Below are 20756 nucleotides of genomic sequence, written 5' to 3' on the forward strand. Positions count from 1 at the left end.
TATCCCGGACGAGCCCCCAAGCTGTGATAAACTGGCCAGGAGACCAGCTCCTTTTAAAAAGGCCTTTATTAAGCAGCACAGCTCTGGGGTGGGGGCCCGAGGGGTTGTGCACACCGCCACTGCTCCCACTGGACACCGCAGAAGAGGAGGATCAGTGCAGCTCTGTCACTAGGACAGAGCTGGGCCTTCCTTCCTCACGGGAGTCCCCAGGAAGACTCGTTCTTTCAGGCTCGTAGTCTAGGCTGTCATCCCAGTCGAGTCTCCTCTAGGTTACGTCGGCCCCTGGAAAGAAGCCAGGGGACTCCTCTGGGTCTTCCTTGTTAGATGGTGCTGGTTCTATTCCTTCCCTTTTGCGTGGCTCGTTGTTTTGGGGTCTTTTCCAGTCTGGGTGCATCCCATAAGTCTCTGGTCTCTCTCGTTTGCATAAAAGTCAGTATGTCATCTTCCTCCTCAGAGCGGTACAGCAACTTGGGAAAGGGATACAATGTTGCCATGTGGGAGTCTAGGAGCAGTGGGGGCAGTGCCTGGCTGAACACAGAACAAGAAACACAGGGTACAGCAACTTGGGAGAGGGGGCAGGGTCTGGCTGAACAAGGAACAAAAATATGGGGTACAGCAATTTGCAACAGGGGTACAAGGGTAAGTAAACCTGGGACAGGGGTTTACAAAGTAAGTAAGGGGTTTACAAACAGCAACTGGAACGTATTATTCTTAACAATATCCTGGGACCGGGGTACAAGGTAAGTAAGGAGTTTACAAACAGCAACTGTAACATATTATTCTTAACAAGGAGCAGGTGGGAAGGGCCGGCGCTGCTGCTGCTCGTGGCCGGGAGTCCCGGCCGGGCCGGGCCGGCGCCCGCTGCACTGCGGCTGCTGCTGCTGCCAGAACCGGGCGGGACTCGGGGACAGGGAATGGACACGGGGGGACAGCAAAGGCCTTGGGGGCTGCAGGGATGTTGGTGCTCGGGCCAGCGCCAGCACAGAGCTTCAGCCTGCAATGAACCCCGAGGGAAACGCTGGGGAAAGGCTCCATTCAGCCTTTGTTTACTCGTCGCTATGAAGGGACCGAAATAAAAGGAGAAAGAGCAGGGCCCGACCCCTTCTCCTTTGGGAGGAGCCCCGCGCCTGGAGCTGAGAGGGGCCGTGAGGAAAAATGAGGGGCCATGACGGGCTTTGAGAGTCCATGAGGGACCATGAGAGGCCATGAGAGGTTTTATGGGGCCATGAGAGGTTCTGTAGGGCCATGAGGGGCTGTGAGGGGCCATGAGGAGCCTCAGCCCTGGCAGGAGGGGGTCCCACCATGTCCCCAGGGCAGGGCCGCCGTGAGGGGCCGCGAGTGCAGACGTGGCAGCAGAGCGGGCTTGGGGCGCCTCTGGGAGGGGATGAGACCCTTCCCCCGCTCCAAACCACACCAAACCCGGCATTAACAGGATTTTCCGTCTTTAGAATCCACTGGCAACTTGGAGTTGAGTGTCCAGTTTAATTCTGGTGGGAAAAACAAGGGAATTTTCCCAGTGTGTGACATCCAGCATTTGTTATTTATGTCTAAGATTTAAAAGTCTTGACAATGAAAAGTAACACTAAAACATAATAATAACAACAACAAGACCAAGAAATAAAGCCCCGAATCCCAACAGTCAGCTCAGAAACATGTTTTTGTTTGTAGTAATAGAGTAGTACTAAAGAAATAAATGAAAGAGATTTAATTTGTAATTCAGACAAAAGATGTTTCATCTTTTTCCAAGGTTCTGGTCCCCTTCCTCCAGGGTCATTTCCTTTACTCAGCCACTTTCTAATAGCTAGAAGGGAGTTAAGCACACAGGAAAAGACAACAGCTCCTGTTTCCAAGATTAGCAGCCACCACTCCAGGGACCCTGAATTGCCCCCAGGCACGTGTGTGCACTTGAAGGGTGAGCGGGTGTTGGGGACAGAGATCTCAAACTCCTTCTAAGGCTGTGAGAAACCCACAAGTGGCAAAATATCATTGTGGGTCAGCTCCTGCTGAAATTCCATTCCCCCACACCCTCCAAATGGGCAGGCAGGGCTGGGCTCTGGCAGGGTTCAGTTTTGAGTGCCTTGTGCTCCCTGGCATGGAAGTGATCCTATGAACTCTGGTATTGATGGATTGTGGTATGGCTGCTGAAAGAGGAGGGGGAATCTCAGGAGACAGGAACGTCTCTCGTTCTCCCTTCTCCCTGCAGAACCCCCTCTCCAAAGAGAAATGCCTGTGCCGGGTTTCCATGAGACCCCTTCCCTCAGGCCAGTGTCTGAGCCACTGTGTGGTCTGCAGGAGCCAAAGCCAGAGGAGTCCCAATATCAGTCACCCCACGGTCCCAACACAGCAGGAGAAAGCACTGCTTGCAGTGGGGCTGCTGATCTGTGACCTGTCCTGGTTCCATCCACCCCACTCCTCTCAGCCACAGGCACCAGAAGGATCCCAGGAAAGCCACAGTGCTGTACCAGATGCCCTCCCTGCTGTGGCCTCAGGGATGCTGGGTGACCTCGTCAATGAGGATCTCTAGCTGGTGATGGAATGTACAGTTACAGCAGAGAACATTGCTTGTTTCTAGAACTAGAACAAAGATCCCAGATGGAACAAGCCTTGCTGGTTATAGTCAGAAGCATCAGTGACCAAAAGTTGTATTTCCTTTGGTTTGGTCACTTCTTTGTTCCTTCTCAGTGTTCAGGCTGGGCTGTGGGGTGTCCTCATTTGCTGCATTTTCTGAGTTCCTCTTGGATCCTTTGAGCAATAGGTTGTGCCCTCTGAGGATCCTTTGTGCTCCTTGGTGACCCAGGAGAACCTTGCAGGCAATTTTTGGGGGAGCTGCTGCTGTGATGTCACAGGAACGTTGCCGTGTCCTTGTGGTGTTCCCGTTGCTGTGGGGCACAGAGGCCTCAGTGTCAGAGCGGCTCTGGGCACCTGCTCATTGCCTGAGGATCGTCCTGCCCGAGGCATTCTCAGCAGCCAGCCCAGCCCCTGATGGGTGTCCTTCTGTCCTTGCAGGGGGACAGAGAGTCTGCAGACATGTGCAGCACAGCCAAAATGATCCAGCAAGTGGTTGTTGCAGTTTTGCACTCTGGACTCTGTGGCTTCTTATGGGTATTTTTTAACCCACTGGGCCCTGAAGTTGAGGATTTCCCCAGGTGCACCATATGTGCCTTTGGGATTGCTGTGGGCTTTCTGTTCATCCTTTGGAACAGAGGTGATTTTGAATGAAAATTGCCATTAAGATGCCATTTATTTGGGAGAGCTCCTGCCAACAACTTCTTAAAAAAGGGGTTGTTTGTAGCCAGCAGGGTGTGCACAGCATTTGGAATGGAGCCTGGGGGGGTTCTGTTCCCCAAGAGGAGAGTCTGTGGCAGCGGACCCTGGCACTCCCTCTGTTTGCTCACCCAGCCAAAAACTGGACACAGCCTTATATTTTGTGCTGTTCTCTTGCTTGCTGTGTGATTCAAAAGGACTATGACTCCAGGAGGGAAGTTGTGAAAGTGAAATGCTCTCTCTTGGCATTGACTTGTTGTGTGGGATTTTCCAGCAGAGGCAGCTTTTTCTCCTAACAGCATCTGGTTCAGGTGAAGGTCCCCTCACACATGGACACTGGGAAGCTCCTTCTTCAGTGGGCAGGAAAGGAACCTTTGGTGTTCAGAGATCCCAGCTGTTCCCTTTCAACACCAGTATGAGTCCAGTAAGCTCCAGTATGATCCTTGTCACATGGCAGCACTCCCAGGATGGTCCCATTTGCCTCTGACTAGATCAACCCAGTCAGTCCCAGTATGATGCCTTTGGCTCCCAGCATGCTCCCAGTTGCTCCCAGTCACCCCCAGTATGGGGGATGATGTGCATGGTATGTTCCCAGTCATTCTCAGATACTCCCCGTATGAGTCCAGTCACTCCCAGTATGATCCAAAACTGGATTGCTGGGAGGCTTCATGGAATCCTGGAGACCATTGTGACACTCTAGGGCCCCATGGAACCGTGGTGACAGCAGGTTGGCTGGGAGTGTTGATGTGCTGCAGCGTAGGAGGGCTCTGCACAGGCAGCTGGACAGGCTGGATCCAGGGCCCAAACCCAACAAGGTGAGGTTTAACAAGTCCAAGTGTCGGGTCGTGCACTTTGGCCCCAACAACCCCTGCAGTGCTACAGGCTGGGGACAGAGTGTCTGGACAGCAGCCAGGCAGAAAGGGAGCTGGGACACTGATGGACAGCAGGCTGGGCATGAGCCAGCAGTGTGCCCAGGTGGCCAAGAAGGCCAATGGCTCCTGGCCTGGATCAGGAACAGTGTAGCCAGCAGGAGCAGGGCAGGGATTCCTCCCCTCTACTCTGCACTGGTTGGGCAGCACCTCGAGTGCTGTGTCCAGTTCTGGGCCCCCAATTTATTTAGGAATGCCATGGATGGGCTGGAGCGTGTCCAGAGAAGGGCAACAAGGCTGGTGAGGGGTCTGGAGCACACAAGTCCTGTAAGTGATAGTAAAAGGTCTCAAAATCTTAGTAAATTCGGGGACTTAGAAAGAAAGTTAGGTTTGGAAAGGCCTTGGAAAAGTTGGCCCTGGGAAATGTTAGGCCTTGTACTTGCTAAAAATCAGGTCAAAATTGCACCTGTGTAATCAGTAGATGATCATGATACAATTGTTAGATGTGATTAGCTGTAATTATTGTTTAAAGAACGTGAGGAACAATGTTAGGGGGCTGGGGTGGATCAGGAGAAATCCATGCTTGGGTAAAAACAATGCATACAATAGAACAATGTAAGTTTAATAATTAATATGTGAGTTATATAATGCTAGACTATGAAAATATGTTCAACCCAAAACCAAGATGAGAGAGATTTGGGTATGTGTACCCCTGACACCCAGATCTCTTAATAAAGCACCCGCATATAATCATTTGTGGTTATGTGTGTTCCTGAACGCTAACAATTTAATCAGATTTTACTGGAATTTTCGGAGATATTTGTGGAATTTTGTGTAATAATTGTGGAATTCTGTGGGATGTTTCTGGAATTTTGTGGGATTTTTGTGGAATTTTGTGGGATACTGAGGAGACTTGAAAAATTCTGAGGGATTTTTCTTCGATTTTGTGGAAATCCGTAAAGATTTTGTGGGATGGTTTTGGAAAATGGTAGGGTTTTGAGAAGATTTACAGATTTTGTTGGGATGTTTGTGGAATTTTGTGGGATTTTTCTGGAATTTTCTGGGATGTTCCTGGAATTTTGAGGAATTTTGACTAGACTTGAAGAATTTTGAAATATTTTTCTTAGATTGTATGGAAATTTGTGGAGATTTTGTGGGATGTTTCTGCAATTTGGTGGAGTTTTGTGAAAACGTAAAGAATTTTGTAGGAGGTTTCTGGAATGTGCAGTTTTTTTGAAATGTTGTGGAATGTTCTGGAATTTGGTGAGATTTTGAGAAGGCTTGAAAAATTTTGAGGGATTTTTCTAGGATGTGTGGAAATTTCTAAAGTTTTTGTGGGAAGTTTCTGGAATTTGATGGGGTTTTGAGAAGATTTAAGGAGTTTGTTGGGATGTTCATGGAATTTGGCGGGATTTTTCTAGAATTTTGAAGGACTTTGAGAAGACATGAAGAATTTTGAGGTATTTATCTTAGATTGTGTGGTAATTTGTAAAGATTTAGTGGGATATTTCTGGAATTCGGTGGGGTTTTGAGAAGACTTAGGGAGTTTGTTGGGATGTTTGTGGAATTTTGTGGGATCTTTCTGGAATTTGGTGGAGTGTTTGTGGAATTTTGTGGAAATTGGAAAAGTTTTTGTGGGATGTTCCTGGAATTTGGTAGGGTTTTGAGAAGGTTTAGGGAATTGTGTGGGATGTTTGTGGAATTTCGAAGGACTTTGAGGAGACATGAAGAATTTTGAGGGATTTTTCTTAGATTATGTGGAAATTTGTGGAGATTTTGTGGGATGTTTCTGGAATTTGGTGGAGTTTTGTGAAAATGTAAAGAATTTTGTGGGAGGTTTCTGGAATGTGCGATTTTTTTGAAATGTTGTGGAATGTTCTGGAATTTGGTGAGATTTTGAGAAGACTTGAAGAATTTTGAGGGATTTTTCAAGGATGTGTGGAAATTTGTCAAGATTTTGTGGGATGTTTCTGGAATTTGAGAAAGTTTTGCAAAATTGTAAAGGATTTTGTGGGAGGTTTCTGGAATTTGGTAGGGTTTTGAGAAGACATGAAGAATTTTGAGGTATTTTTCTTAGATTGTGTGGTAAATTGTAAAGATTTTGTGGGATATTTCTGGAATTTGGTAGGGTTTTGATAAGAATTAGGGAGTTTGTTGGGATGTATGTGGAATTTTGTGGGATTTTTCTGGAATTTTGTGGGATGTTTGTGGGATTTTGCAAGATGTTTCTGCAATTTGGTAGGGTTGTGAAAAGATTTTTCTGGAATTTTGTGCGATGTTTGTGTAATTTTGTTGAAATTGGAAGAGTTTTTGTTGGATGTTTCTGGAATTTGGAAGCGTTTTGAAAAGATTTATGGAATTGTGTCGGATGTTTGTGGAATTTCGAAAGACTTTGAGGAGACATGAAGAATTTTGAGGTATTTTGCTTATATTGTGTGGAAATTTGTGGAGATTTTGTGGGATGTTTCTGGAATTTGGTGGAGTTTTGTGAAAATGTAAAGAATTTTGTGGGAGGTCTCTGGAATGTTGTGCTATTTCTTTGAAATGTCGTGGAATATTCTGGAATTTGGTGAGATTTTGAGAAGGCTTGAAGAATTTTGAGGGTTTTTCTAGGATATGTGGAAATTTGTAAAGATTTTGTGGGGAGTTTCTAGAATTTCGTAGGGTTTTGAGAAGACATGAAGAATTTTGAGGTATTTTTCTTAGATTGTGTGGTAATTTGTAAAGATTTTGTGGGATATTTCTGGAATTTGGTGGGGTTTTGATAAGACTTAGGGCGTTTGTGGGGATGTTTGTGGAATTTTGTGGGATTTTTCTGGAATTTTGTGGTATGTTTGTGGAATTTTGTGGAAATTGGAAAAGTTTTTGAGGGATGTTTCTGGAATTTGGTAGGGTTTTGAGAAGATTTAGGGTGTTTGTTGGGATGTTTGTGGAATTTTGTGGGATGTTTGTGGAATTTTGTGGAAATTTTTGTAGATTTGGTGGGATGTTTCTGGAATTTGGAAGGTTTTGAGAAGATTTAGGGAGTTGGTTGGGATGTTTCTGGAATTTTAAAGGACTTTGAGGAGACATGAAGCATTTTGAGGGTTTTTTTAGATTTTGTGGAAATTTGTCAAGTTTTTGTGGGATATTTCTGGAATTTGGTAGGGTTTTGAGAAGATTTTTCTGGAATTTTGTGCAATTTTCGTAGAATTTTGTGGAAATTTTTGGAGATTTTTGTGGGATGTTTCTGGAATTTTGAAGGACTTTGAGGGGACATGAAGAATTTTGAGGGTATTTCTTAGTATGTGTGGAAATTTGTCAAGATTTTGAGGGATATTTCTGGAAATTGGTGGGGATTTGCGAAGATTTTTCTGTAATTTTGTGGGATGTTTGTGGAATTTTGTGGGAAGTGGAAGAGATTTTGTGGGATGTTTCTGGAATTTGGTAGGGTTTTGAGAAGATTTAGGGAGTTTGTTGGGATGTTTGTGGAATTCCGTGGAATGTTTTTGGGATTTGGTGGGATTTTTGAGGGATTTTGCAATATGTTTCTGCAATTTGGTAGGGTTGTGAAAAGATTTTTCTGGAATTTTGTGGGATGTTTGTGGAATTTTGTGGAAATTTTTGGAGATTGTTGTGGGATGTTTCTGGAATTTGGTAGGGTTTTGAGAAGATTTATGGAGTTGGTTGGGATGTTTTTGGAATTCCATGGAATGTTTTTGGAATTCGGTGGGATTTTTGACGGATTTTGCAGGATATTTCTGGAATTAGGTAGGGTTTTGAGAAGATTTTTCTGGAATTTTGTGGGATGTGTGTGGAATTTTGTGGAAATTGGAAGAGATTTTGTGGGATGTTTCTGGAATTTGGTAGGGTTTTTAGAAGATTTATGGAGTTTGTTGGGATGTTTGTGGAATTTTTTGGGATGTTTGTGGAATTTCGAAAGACTTTGAGTAGACATGAAGAATTTTGAGGTATTTTTCTTAGATTGTGTGGAAATTTGTGGAGATTTTGTGGGATGTTTCTGGAATTTGAGAAAGTTTTGCAAAATTGTAAAGGATTTTGTGGGAGGTTTCTGGAATTGGGTAGGGTTTTGAGAAGATTTAGGGAATTGTGTGGGATGTTTGTGGAATTTCGAAAGACTTTGAAGAGACATGAAGAATTTTGAGGTATTTTTCTTAGATTGTGTGGAAATATGTGGAGATTTTGTGGGATGTTTCTGGAATTTGATGGGGTTTTGCGAAAATGTAAAGAATTTTGTGGGAGGTTTCTGGAATGTTGTGCGATTTCTTTGAAATGTTGTGGAATATTCTGGAATTTGGTGAGATTTTGAGGAGACTTGAAGAATTTGAGGGACTTTTCTAGGATGTGTGGAAATTTGTAAAGATTTTGTGAGATGTTTCTGGAATTTGGTAGGACTTTGAGAAGGTTTAAGGAGTTTGTTGGGATGTTTGTGGAATTGTGTGGGATGTTTGTTGAATTTCAAAAGACTTTGAGGAGACAAGAAGAATTTTGAGGTATTTTTCTTAGATTGTGTGGAAATTGGAAAAGTTTTTGTGGGATGTTTGTGGAATTTGGTAGCGTTTTGAGAAGACTTAGGGAGTTTGTTGGGATGTCTGTGGAATTTTTTGGGATGTTTGTGGAATTTTGTGGGATTTTGACTAGACTTGAAAAATTTTGAAAGATTTTGTTTAGATCGCTTGCAAATTGGAGGAGATTTTGTGGGATGTTTCTGGAATTTGGCAGACTGAAGAGACGTGAAGCATTTTGAGGTATTTTTCTTAGCTTGTGTGCAAAATGGAGGAGTTTTTGTGCGAAGTTTCTGGAATTTGGTAGGGTTTTGTGAAAATGTAAAGAATTTTGTGTGAGGTTTCTGGAAGGTTGTGCGATTTTTTTGGAATGCTGTGGAATGTTCTGGAATTTGGTAAGATTTTAAAGAGACTTGAAGAATTTTGAGGGATTTTTCGATGATGTGTGGAAATTTTTAAGGTTTTTGACTTTGAGGAGACATGAAGCATTTAGAGGTATTTTTCTTAAATTGTGTGGAAATTTGTGGAGATTTTTGCGGGATGTTTCTGGAATTTGAAAGACTGAGGAGACATGAAGAATTTTGAGGTATTTTTCTTAGATTGTGTGGAAATTGGAAAAGTTTTTGTGGGATGTTTCTGGAATTTGGTAGGGTTTTGAGAAGATTTAGGGAGTTTGATGGGATGTATGTGGAATTTTGTGTGATTTTTCTGGAATTTTGTGGGATGTTTCTGGAATTTTGTGGGATTTTGACTAGACTTGAAGAATTCTGGAAGATTTTTCTTAGATTGTGTGCAAATTGGTGGAGGTTTAGTGGGAAGTTTCTGGAATTTGGTAGGGTTTTGTGAAATTGTAAAGAATTTTGTATGAGGTTTCTGGAAGGTTGTGCGATTTTTTTGGAATGTTGTGGAATGTTCTGGAATTTGGTAAGATTTTAAAGAGACTTGAAGAATTTTGAGGGATTTTTCGATGATGTGTGGAAATTTTTAAGGTTTTTGACTTTGAGGAGACATGAAGCATTTAGAGGTATTTTTCTTAAATTGTGTGGAAATTTGTGGAGATTTTTGCGGGATGTTTCTGGAATTTGAAAGACTGAGGAGACATGAAGAATTTTGAGGTATTTTTCTTAGATTGTGTGGAAATTGGAAAAGTTTTTGTGGGATGTTTCTGGAATTTGGTAGGGTTTTGAGAAGATTTAGGGAGTTTGATGGGATGTATGTGGAATTTTGTGTGATTTTTCTGGAATTTTGTGGGATGTTTCTGGATTTTTGTGGGATTTTGACTAGACTTGAAGAATTTTGGAAGATTTTTCTTAGATTGTGTGCAAATTGGTGGAGGTTTAGTGGGAAGTTTCTGGAATTTGGTAGGGTTTTGTGAAATTGTAAAGAATTTTGTATGAGGTTTCTGGAAGGTTGTGCGATTTTTTTGGAATGTTGTGGAATGTTCTGGAATTTGGTAAGATTTTAAAGAGACTTGAAGAATGTTGAGGGATTTTTCTAGGATGAGTGGAAATTGGAAAAGTTTTTGTGGGATTTTTCTGGAATGTGGTAGGGTTTGGGGGGAGATTTTTCTGGAATTTTGCAGGATGTTTGTAGAATTTTGTGGAAATTTTTGGTGATTTTTGTGGCATGTTTCTGGAATTTGGTGGGGTTTTGAGAAGATTTTTCTAGAATTTTGTGAGATATTTCTGGAATTTGGTAGGGCTTTGAGAAGGTTTAAGGAGTTTGTTGGGATGTTTGTGGAATTGTGTGTGATGTTTGTGGAATTTCGAAAGACTTTGTGGAGACATGAAGAATTTTGAGGGTTTTTTTTAGATTGTGTGGAAATTTGTCAAGATTTTGTGGGATATTTCTGGAATTTGGTATAGTTTTGAGAAGATTTTTCTGTAATTTTGTGGGATGTTTTTGGAATTTTGTGGGATTTTTGTGGGATTTTGCAGGATATTGCTGGAGTTTGGTAGGGTTTTGGTAAGATTTTTCTGGATATTTGTGGGATGTTTGCGGAATTTTTGGAAATTGGAAGAGTTTTTGTGGGATGTTACTGGAATTTGGTAGGGCTTTGAGAAGATTTAGGGAATTGTGTGGGATGTTTGTGGAATTTCGAAAGTCTTTGAGGAGACATGAAGGATTTTGAGGTTTTTTTCTTAGATTGTGTGGTAATTTGTGGAGATTTTTGTGGGATGTTTCTGGAATTTGGTAGGGTTTTGAGAAGATTTAGTGAGTTTGTTGGATGTTTGTGGAATTCTGTGGGGCGTTTTTGGAATCTTGAAATTTTTGTGGAATTTTGTGGGATGTTTCTGGAATTTGGTAGTGTTTTGAGAAGATTTAGTCAATTGTGTGGGATGTATGTGGAATTTTAATACTTTGAGGAGACATGAAGAATTTTGAGGTATTTTTCTTAGATTGTGTGGAAATTTGTGGAGATTTTGTGGGATGTTTTTGAAATTTGGTGGAGTTTTGCGAAAATATAAAGAATTTTGTGGAGGTTTCTGGAATGTTGTGCAATTTTTTTGAAATGTTGTGGAATGTTCTGGAATTTAGTGAGATTTTGAGGAGACTTGATGAATTTCGAGTGATTTTTCTAGGATGTGAGGAAATTTGTAAGCTTTTTGTGGGAAGTTTCTGGAATTTGGTGGGGTTTTGACAAGATTTTTCTAGAATTTTGTGAGATGTTACTGAAATTTGGTTTTGTTTTGAGAAGGTTTAAGGAGTGTGTTGGGATGTTCGTGGAATTTTGTGGGATATTTCTGTAATTTTGAAGGACATTGAATAGACATGAAGAATTTTGAATAATTTTTCTTAGATTGCGTGCAAATTGGAGGAGATTTTGTGGGAAATTTCTGGAATTTGGTAGACTTTGAAGAGACATGAAGCATTTTGAGGTATTTTTCTTAGATTGCGTGCTAATTGGAGGAGATTTTGTGGGATGTTTCTGGAATTTGGTGGAGTTTTGCGAAAATGTAAAGAATTTTGTGTGAGGTTTCTGGAATGTTGTGCGATTTTTTTGGAATGTTGTGGAATGTTCTGGAATTTAGTGAGATTTTGAGAAGACTTGAAGAATTTTGAGGGATTTTTCTAGGATGTGTGGAAATTTTTAAGGTTTTTGTGGGATGTTTCTGGAATTTAGTGGGGTTTTGAGAAGATTTAGGGAGTTTGTTGGGATGTTTCTGGAATTTTGTTGGATTTTGACTAGACTTGAATCATTTTGAAAGATTTTTCATAGTTTGTGTACAAATTTGTGGAGATTTTGTGGAATGTTTCTGGAATTTGAAAGACTTTGAAGAGATGTCGTGGTTTTAAACCAATAACTGAGAAAATTACTTATTTCTTGCTGTGAGATATGGATTAGAACAAGAGCAAAACAGGCCTAAAACTTTAAAGGAAAAAGGAAAGTTTATTGACAAACTACAATAATAAGAACACCAGAATAAACTTCCAGAAAACCTTTTCATCCCCTATCTACTCACTATTTCCTTGTTCACATGACAACAGAGACAAAAACTTTGGAACTTTGATGGTTAAAACAGTCCCAATTCTTGCTACAGTCTTTTCACCAGTCTTTGTAGAGAAACAGAAGTTTCTTCCTGTTAATTTATGGAGATTCTCAGAAGAAAACTATTTTTGTTATAGTTTTCCATTGCCCTAATGTTAGCTGCCCAGAGCTGCTATTATTCGAGCCCACTCCTCCCATTTTCACATCACTCTGAGGTTTGTATGGGCCATGAGTCTAGGGGTAGCATTTTTAAGGATAAGTTATTCAAAGGCAAAAAGTCTTCTTCATCTGTTTCTGTGAGCTTCACTAGAAAACAGTTTTCTCATTGCCTCTCAAGGCTTCAAATCTCCCAGCACTTCACTATACCACAATTACTCTACTTTTTACTCAAATTTACAATTTGAACACTTTATTCCTCTCTAGATTCTGTATCATGAATTAAAGGAGTTCTTTTCAGAACTGTCCATCTCCATAGTTTTAACAGAAAGATATTTCAGCTTAATTAAAGCATCTTCTTAATTCTCTACCTTTTCTGAAGCTTCTTTTCTTTCCTGTCAGTGGTAGTTTATAAAGTCTCTTTTCATGTTGATCACTCTCTCTCTCTCTCTCTCTGGATAAAAAGATTAATCCGCAAGTCTCATCTGGGTAATGAAAGAGTTAAAATCTTGCCCAGGCTTTTGTAGGTGGTTCGGTGATCTCTGCCAAACAGGAGCTGGAGCCGTCTGCGATGGAAAGTTCCTCATGGCTGCTCTGGAGAGTGTAGTCGCCGCTCCAGCCCGCTGCAAGTCCAGGGCCTCTCTCTTTCTTCTCTCGGCATTTTCCAGTGAATTTAGTTACAGCAAAACCTGCAGCTGAGCCAGAGATCGGTTCGGCCCGGCCCGGGCCCGAGGAAAACCTTCCGCAGGCCCCCCGCCATCTGCCGGCCGGGACACGCGGCTGGCCCCGGCCCCGGCCCCGCCCGGCCGCATGGCCTGGGCAGGGAACGGGAGGCCTGGAGCTCTGCCACCCTTCACAGCCAGGAAACAAAGAGAACCAAGAGAGCTCTGGTTTTACACTTTAAGGTAGGGTTCACAAGTTGATCCCACTTTTCAATGGCGTAAACTGCTGTCAATTCTCAGCAATGACCGATAATTGGTCAGGAGAAAAGACTCCAGGCAGTTCCCAGCAACTCCAACTCCCTTAAAGGTAAAGTTAACTCCATGACAATATGATGATATTGTTTTAATTAAAGGTTTCAAGCTAGGACAGCAGTGCTGCCCACAATTTTTCATCAGTTAGTTCTTTTTGAGGCTAAATTTGATTAATGAGAGGGGTTTCCCTCTCCACTGTTTTTTTTGGTGAGTAAGCATTCTTTGAATTTTTAACCCATTCCTCTCTTCGGGCCACTGGCAAGAGATGGATCTCATTCCTTTCTTCATCTAATTGTTTCTGCAAAATTTCAACTAGGTTTTGAAAGGAGATGTCATAGCTTTAAACCAGTAACTAAAAAATTACTTATTTCTTGCTGTGAGATATGGATTAGAGCAAGAGCAAAACAGGCTTAAAACTTAAAAAGGGATAAAGAAAGTTTATTAACAAACTACAAGAATAAGAGCACCAGAATAAACTTCCAGGAAACTCTTCTATCTCTCACTACTTGACCATTTCTTTGTATACATGACCACATAGAGACAAAAAAAATTTTGAACTTTGGTGGTTAAAAACAGTCCCAATTCTTGCTACAGTCTTTGTAGAGAAACAGAAGTCTCTTTCTGATAACCTATGGAGTTTCTCACAAGAAAACTATTTCTGTTACAGTTCTCTGTTGCTCTGATGCCAGCTGCCCGGAAATCTGTCATCAGTTCTTCTCCTCTCATTTCACATCACTCTGAGGTGTGTATGGGCCATGAGTCTAGGGATGTCATTTTAAGGATGAGTCATTCAAAGGCAAAAGTCTTCTTCATCTGTCTCTGTGAGCTTTCCTAGAAAACAGTTTTCTCATTGCCCCCAAGGCTTCAAAATCTTCGCTTTACTCAGTTCCAGCAACTCACTGTATCACAATTACTCTCTCTTTTGCTCAAAAATCCACACTTTGAACACTCCAAGCTTCCCAATACTCTGTCATGAATTAAAGGAGTCTTTTTAAGCTATTATTGTCCATCTCCATAGCTTTAACAGAAAGGTATTTCAGCTTGTAAAGCATCTCCTTATTCTCTCTTCCCCATTTAAAACTTAACTCTTTTCCTCACTGGTTTTAGTGGTTTTATGATGTCTTCTTCATGTTGATTGTCTCTCTCTTTCTCTGTCTTTCTGGGAAAAAGGAGTAATCTGTACGTTTTATTCAGGTAGTAAAAGAATTAAAAGCTTTAGAAAAGCTGCAAGAGTTCATGGTGTCAGGTTTCAGTCCAGCAGCAGAAACTGAAAACTAAACCAGGTTGGCCGGCTCTGCTTTCTTTTCCTCCGCGCTCCCCCCGCCCCCGTCCCCCCCCCTTTGTCCTCTGCGGCCTTGTCCGGCTTGGGGGGGGAGGGGGCAGGGGAGAAGGAGGAGGCCACGACAGAGCCTTGTTACCTTTTCAGAAGCCAGAAACAAAAGAGCGGACCAGAGTGCTCTGACTTTACATATTAGGGCGGTGTTCACAGTTTGAATTCACTTTTTAAAGGTCAAAACTGCTGTCAGTTCTTAAAAATGACTGATAATTGGTCAGGAGGAAAGTCTCCCATCAGCCACCAGCACCTTCAACTTCCTTAGCTCCTAAAATCACTATAAAGGTAAAGCCACCCCATGACATCAATTAAAGACAGGAATGGGAGCGTGGTGGGGAAAAAGGGTTTCTGGAAGTTCTATTCTGCATTCTTAACCTTGTAGTTTGGTTAATAAACTTACTCGTTCCTTTAGGTTTTAAGCTTCTTTTGCCCTTCTCATCATCCACATCTCACAGCAAGAAATGAGTAAGTTTTACAGTGATTTTCTAACTAATGCTTTAAAACCACGACAGGCATAACAGAGAGTGGAACACTGGGGCTGTGCCTGCTGTGGTGTCACAGAGAGGAGAACACTGGGGCTGTCCCTGCTGTCGTGTCACAGAGAGGGGGAAATTGGGACAGTCACAGCAGTGGTGTCACAAAGAGGAGGACATGGTAGCTATCACTGCTGTGGTGTCACAGAGAGGAGAACACTGGGGCTGTCCCTGCTGTGGTGTCACAGAGAGGGGAACACTGGGGCTGTCACTTGTGCTAGTGTGTGTTAGATTGACATTTATGAAAAAAAGAGAAACAGCTAAGGAAGTTAAGGTTGCTGGAAACTGATTGGAGATTTTTGTCCTGGCCAATACCTGGCCATTTCTGGAATTGACAGTAGTTTTGCCCATTGAAAAGTGACATCAACCTGTGAACACCACCCTTTCAATTTTAAGCCTGGGAATTTCTCTTTCTCTTTGCTTTCTGGCTTTTGAAGAGGTAACAGGGCTCTGGTTCAGCCTCCGCTGCTCCACGTCAGACAAGGCCGCGGCGGGGAGCGGGGCTGGCTGGAGTTCTGCGGTTCCTGGTGCTGGATGGCGACTGTGAAGTGACAGGAGCCCCTTCCCAGAGGGGCTGAAGCCCTCTCAGGGCTCGCTGCGCCTTGTGCAGCGGGGCTGCCGGGTCAGGCCACTTCCTGGCTCGGCTGCAGTTTCTGACGCTGCTGGCTTTCAGCAGAGACTGCCGAGGAAGGGGAGGGAAAGCTCTTGAGCTGCGGCGTGCTGAGACAGTGGCCACACTCCTCCAGAGCAGCTACCAAAAATCTTCCCTGGCAAACGGCTCCAGCCGCTGCCTCGGCAGAGATCAAGGCCTGGGCAAGAGTTTAACCCTTTCACTAGGCAGATGAGACTTGCAGATTAATCCTTTTTCCAGAGAGAGGGGAAGAGAGAGGGATCACCATGGAAAGAGACAGCATCAAGGATCAAAGGCAGCAAGGGAAGGAATTAACCCTCAGATGGAAAGACAATAAGGAGATGCCTGAATAAGCTGAAGTTTTTTTTTGTTCAAGCTATGGAGAGGGACAATAATGTCCTGAAAAAACTCCTTTCATTCCTGAAAGAGTATTTTGGGGGGAATGGAGTATTTCAAAGTGTAGATCTGAGCAAAAGTAATTCATTGATAAAGCTGAGTCAAGGGTGAAGTGGTTGTAATCCTAGGAGATGCTGGAAGAGAAAAGGAGAAGTGAGAGTTGTTGAAGATTTGTGGCTCTTAAGAGACAAAGCAAAAATTTCTGTTTCCAGAGATGGTCACAGAGACAAACGAAGAGAACTTTTGCCTTGGAAGATCTCATCCTTCAAAGGACACCCCTTGAATCACGGCCCAAGAACACAGCTCAGAGTGGTGTGAAATGGGAGGAAAGGACTGATGGCAGAGTTTCCTGGGCCACTGGCATCAGAGCAATAGGAAGCCACGAGAAAATAGTTTTCTTATGAAAAACTCCATAGATTGACAAAAAAGAACTTCTTTTTCTCGACAAAGACTGCTGAAAAGACTATAGCAAAGTTTGGACTGTTTTAACCACCAGGGTTTGTTTTTTTTCCTCTATGTTGTCAATTAAAGACAGGAATGCCAGCGTGGTGGGGAAAAAGGGTTTCTGGAAGTTTTATTCTGCTTTCTTAACCTTGTAGTTTGGTTAATAAACTTACTCATTCCTTTAGGTTTTAAGCTTCTTTTGCCCTTCTCATCATCCACATCTCACAGCAAGAAATGAGTAAGTTTTACAGTGATTTTCTAACTAATGCTTTAAAACCACGACAGGCGTAACAGAGAGTGAAACACTGGGGCTGTGCCTGCTGTGGTGTCACAGAGAGGAGAACACTGGGGCTGTGCCTGCTGTGGTGTCACAGAGAGGAGAACACTGGGGCTGTCCCTGCTGTGGTGTCACAGAGAGGAGAACACTGGGGCTGTCCCTGCTGTACTGTCACAGAGAGGTGGAAACTGGGACATTCACAGCGGTTGTGTCACAGTGTCATGGGGTGGTTTTACCTTTATGGTAGTTTTGAGAGCTAAGGAAGTTGAAGGTACTGGTGGCTGATGGCAGTCTTTCCTCCAGACCAATTATCAGTCGTTTCTAACAATTGACAGCAGTTTTGACCATTAAAACGTAGAGTCACCCTGTGAACACCTCCTTAAGATGTAAAGTCAGAGCACTCTTGTCCTCTTTTGTTTCTGGCTTCTGAAAAGGTAACAAGGCTCTGTCTTGGCCTCCTCCTCTCCCCCCCCGCCCTCCAGGCCAGACAAGGCCACAGAGGATGAAGGTGGGGGCGGAGGAAAAGAAAGCAGAGCCGGCCAACCTGGTTTAGTTTTCAGTTTCTGCTGCTGGACTGAAACCTGACACCATGAACTCTTGCAGCTTTTCTAAAGCTTTTAATTCTTTTACTACCTGAATAAAATGTACAGATTACTCCTTTTTCCCAGAAAGACAGAGAAAGAGAGAGACAATCAACATGAAGAAGACATCATAAAACTACTAAAAACAGTGAGGAAAAGAGTTAAGTTTTAAATGGGAAAGAGAGAATAAGGAGATGCTTTACAAGCTGAAATACCTTTCTGTTAAAGCTATGGAGATGGACAATAATAGCTTAAAAAGATTCCTTTAATTCATGACAGAGTATATTGGGAGGAATGGAGTGTTCAAAGTGTGGATTTTTGAGCAAAAGAGAGAGTAATTGTGATACAGTGAGTTGCTGGAACTGGAATAAAAACTGTAAAATAAACCCAAAACTTACTTTCCTTTGAGATCTCACCAACAGACAGAAGACTCTGCATCGTTGGATGGCGGAGTGGACTTCGACATTGGTAGCTATAATCCCCTTACTCTCTTTCTTTGTGCTTTGCTTATTCCTCTTTTCCCTCTATCGCATATTAGTGCTGATGAGCACTCAGTAAAGTGTGTTCTGCTGTTTGAGTCCCTGGTTTGCTGATAATCTTTTGTACTCTGCGATCAAATAAAAGAGTCACATCACGAATCCCACCTTGCGGATCGTGACATAAATTGGCATCATGGACCAGGCCGCTCCTCAAGCGGCCGGCCGCTCGGCACGGCGGCAGCGCCTGCGGGGGCTGAGGAGCAGGCCGACGGGGCCACCGGCGGCTTGAGGCTCGGTCTCCTCCCTTTCCGAGGAAGCTTTCTCGCCGGCGCTCTCTCGGAGGCTTTCGCTCCGACGGCGGCTTCCTTCCCGCTCGCCCCCAGCCGGCCCCACCGAAACCTGCAGGCGGACGGCAGCCCCGCTGACCGAGCCAGCCGGGCAGAAACCGAGGCGGGAGCAGGGCCGCCATCTGCTCGGGCCCAGACGCGGGAGGGAGCGCCGCCGGCTTCTGAGGGCTCCCTCCTTCCCTCTCAGGGAGACGCGAAGGCGGCGAGGCGCTCAGGCCGATAGGGGAGAGCCGCTCGACGCGTCACACGGCGGCCCGCCGGCCGACAGCAGGTCTACCCAGCGGGCGGCCGACAGCAGCCACCAAAGGCCGCTCGCGTGCCACTGGGCTCCACCCCAAAGGCCGCCAACTGCCGAGGGACGCTGTCCTGGTTTAGGACAAATTTGGGAGAAAACCTCCAATGGGGCTTCCCCCGGGAAGCAAACCCAGGTGGCCCTTTTCTCCCACCCCTCAACCGGTTCGGAAGAGATTTCTCTGAGAGAAGTGGAAAAATCCTGTTTATTTCACAGGCACAGCTCTACCTAGCACAAGAATGAACGATATCAAATTACAAAACCTCTCGCCATTCAGAAGAGATGACGAACTTCAGAGGGTCTCTTTCCTGTGGGTGTTCGCTCTGTTATCAGTCCCTCTGGTGCTGGAAAATGCCGCTGCCCAGGCTGGGCTCCCGGTAGTCCACGGGTGCAAGCTCCCGGTGCTCCCCCGAGTCCCCAGTCCAGAGCAGGTTCGATTCGTTTCAGAAAAAGGGAAAGAAAACAGTCCAGGAAGACCTCTCTGCTCCGGCTAGTTGGAAAGCCAAGGCGATCTGTGTCTTGTTGTCTGTCTGTGCTGTAGTCAAAACTCCCGATGTGGGGGGAGCAATTACAGTCTGATAACAGACCCGGTGCTTCTTTTCCACTCACTTTTACTCTTAGATGGAATTTTAAGAATACAAAATCTGTGTCTGGGTTAGGTGGACGAATGGGGATACAATTTAACATCATAATCAACCCAGGACACGGGGGGTTCCTCAATTCCTCAATTTTTTTTTTCTGGAGGTTCACCCCCTCCCCCAATATTTCCTCCATCCCCCTCCCCCCAAACTGAGGTGAGAAAATGTTTTTTTTAAATTTTTTCTGGCTTTTTTTTTTTTTTTTACCTTCCCCCCCCTTTTTTTTTCCTTTTTTCATCTTTTTATTTATTTACACTTAATTTGGGGGGCCAAGGGGCAGGAATTTTGGGGTGGGGTCACCTGGGGGGACAGGAAACAGGGAGACCCCCCTCCCCAAAAAAACGGAAAAAAATCCTGAGATTTCTGGTGTTTCTCCCCCCACCCAAGGTGTGAAAAAATTTATGTTCTCAGATTTTTGGTGATTTTTGGGGAGAGAGTTGCAATTTTGGTGGAGGTTTTGGGAAGGCTTGCTGGTTTTTGGGGAGTTCTCCCAGGATTTGGGGTGGAATTGGAGAAATTTGGGGGTTCGGGGGGAAATTTGGGGTTTTGGGGCAAAACTCTGAAGGTCCTGGGGGGAATTTTGGGGTTTTAGGGCAAGAATTTAAGGATTTTTTTCTAACATTTGGGTGTTTGGGGAGGAAGTTTGGGACTTTGGGGAGAACTTTGGGGTTTTTAGGGAGAGGATTTGGGGAAAAAAATTGGGGATTTGGGGGGGGAAATTTGGTGGTTTTGGGGGGAAATTCAGGGGTCCTGGTGGAGTTCTGATTTTGGGAAGGGGATTTGGGGAGGATTTTTTGTGTTTTGGGGGAATTTCCATTGATGGGGAGAGGTCCTAATCCCAGTGAGGAGGGGCATTTTGGGGAGGCCTGAATTTGGGGAGGGGTCTCAGGGAGGATTCCCAATTTTCGAGTGAGATTTGGGGGATTTTCCAGCAATGGGGAGGTGTCTTGGGGGTGGGATTTGGGGAGGGGTCTCATCGGGGCACTATCCTAAGCTGGAAGCGGGGGAGATGTTGGGAGTGGAATTTGGGGAGCGTAATAAATGGAAATGATTTGTGCTAACTAAATTGTAACTATTTGGAAAATTATTATTAGAAGCAATCAAGGGAATTGGTGATACAAGGCAGATGTACCCCTTTGCAGATGTTACATGTTGAAATTAAGGTACAGGATGTAGTTTTGAGGTAAGTGGTGTCCCAAGAAGAAATCAACCTTGAGATGGATAAAGTTGGAACAACTTTAGGCATAGGCCTGAAGATTATGAAGTGTAAGACTAATTAGTGGAACACAATGCTTATTTACATAACACTTAGTACACATGCAAAACCTGTAAGGTTATCCAGAGGACAATGAGGATGAGCGTAAGCCTTCATCCAAAATACCATCGAAAGGAGACTGAAGACCCCCTAGCAACAAGTGAGGCTTGCGCCATGAAGAATAGTGATGTAAAATTAAAGAATCAAAAACAGGAGGAGACTTAGGGGAAACATTAATGAATATGTATAAGCATACAGTATATAAGTTTAGTTTGAATTGCTTTGTTTTGGT

General features: G+C 43.7%; 1 protein-coding gene across 1 annotated transcript in view; it reads left to right on the forward strand.

Annotated features, from left to right (window-relative positions):
- The window catches only part of LOC147646922 (uncharacterized), a 166622-nt gene that overhangs the window by 104273 nt on the left and 41593 nt on the right, over positions 1-20756 (forward strand). The gene's annotated exons all lie outside the window — the stretch shown is intronic.

The sequence above is a fragment of the Cyanistes caeruleus genome, unplaced genomic scaffold (genome assembly GCF_971803275.1).
Source record: "Cyanistes caeruleus unplaced genomic scaffold, bCyaCae1.hap1.1 HAP1_SCAFFOLD_76, whole genome shotgun sequence".
NCBI lineage: Eukaryota > Metazoa > Chordata > Aves > Passeriformes > Paridae > Cyanistes > Cyanistes caeruleus.